A 1,950-nucleotide genomic window follows, 5' to 3' on the forward strand; every position below is an offset into this window, starting at 1 on the left:
TGGAAGACACTATTTTAACCACTTGTCTGACAGGTTACACAATAGTGGATTGTGGAAGACACTATTTTAACCACTTGTCTGACAGGTTACACAATAGTGGATTGTGGAAGACACTATTTTAACCACTTGTCTGACAGGTTAGACAATAGTGGATTGTGGAAGACACTATTTTAACTACTTGTCTAACAGGTTAGACAATAGTGGATTGTGGAAGACACTATTTTAACTATCTGTCTGACAGGTTAGACAATAGTGGATTGTGGAAGACACTATTTTAACCACTTGTCTGACAGGTTAGACAATAGTGGATTGTGGAAGACACTATTTTAACTATCTGTCTGACAGGTTAGACAATAGTGGATTGTGGAAGATACTATTTTAACTATCTGTCTGACAGGTATTAGCTGAATCTTAGAAACTTTGTGAAACTACAGTTTCCACACGAATTTTTAACTGCACAAGATGTGGATGATGAGATTTAAAGCTGAATTAATACATGATGTGTTTGGAAACTTGACAGATTGTTCCTGGTAAAAGAGACAATAATTTTGCTGCTGTTATAAATTTATACAGAAATTTAATAATTAATTTCTGCACGAACAACGCTGGTTTTAACGTATTTTCATAAAACAATAGAAGTTGTAATGCTAATAAATATGAGTAAAGGACGAACTTTCAATTCAACTTATATTTATATTTAAATAAATAGTCTATGCTAATTATATATATATATATATAATTAAAATCTCCATTTAATTAATTATTAGCTACCATATCTGATTTATAATGATCGACTAATGAGAAAATCCTTGCAAGTGTGTTTATATGCAAGTTAGGTACATATTAGCTTCAGAATTTTTATTGAAACATTGATCGTGAAGTTAAGTCTATCACTGAACATGACCTCTAGTAAACATTATCGAAGAAATAAATCAATTCGTTATTGCTATGTAGACTGGATTTTGCATTATTTCTAATAAATAATCTAAAAGAACCTGGTCAACAGTAAAATTATTTTGTAGACTGAACTCCAAGATATATATATATATATATATATATTTATATGACTTTACCCAGGAAACACTTAAATTCAATTATGATAAAATAACACATCACTATGATGTTAATGCTGATAAGACTAGATCCCATCGGAGTGACGTGATGTGGCTGTACAATCCCTGCTTCAAAAAGAAATGTTGGAAAAGGGTCGTATGCTGTACTGAAAAGAATCAATGATGTGTCTTACAGATGGACAGGTAGTCCAAGCTATAGGTCATCCATCTTTAGAAGTACGTTGGTGTGAGAGTCTTTATAATTTGGCTTAAATAAAATACTATTGTAAGCTATTATTTTTAATATTTTAATTTAGATGTTTGACTGCCAGAAAGCGGATGACATAATATTTAGAAAGTACATGAAAATTAAGGCCTCTGTAGCATCTAAAAATTTCATACAGTATGCAGAAACAAGGGTACAATATTGTTACGTGTCTGTTTGTTTGATAATTTCCGAGAAACTTCAGCGATACAAGTCCTTTCTTAATTAAAACTAGTTTATTCTTTCCTGTTACAAACTTTGTAATACACTTAAATTCGTTGACGAGGAACCCACTTTGAGACTAATAATGGTTGGAGGTACTGATGATGACAAAACCTTGTCGAAATGATGTACATTTGCTGTTATGTTAAACTTATATTAAAGTTTTTCTTCATTACCCATTCAAGCCGTCTCCAACCATTATTTGTAATACACTTAATTTCCACAGTCACTTTAAACTTACCTATTTTTATAAACACACGCTATAATTCACAGCGATTTACACACTTCACTTCACGGTGCCTACTGCTCGCTTGACTCGATTATCTCAATTTTCAATCTCTCTATCTATCTGCAATTATATATCCGCTTTATTTGCTGGGCTTATATACTAAAAAAGAGGGCTGATAGAAC

The sequence above is a fragment of the Limulus polyphemus genome, unplaced genomic scaffold (assembly GCF_000517525.1).
Source record: "Limulus polyphemus unplaced genomic scaffold, Limulus_polyphemus-2.1.2 Scaffold7898, whole genome shotgun sequence".
Lineage (NCBI taxonomy): Eukaryota > Metazoa > Arthropoda > Merostomata > Xiphosura > Limulidae > Limulus > Limulus polyphemus.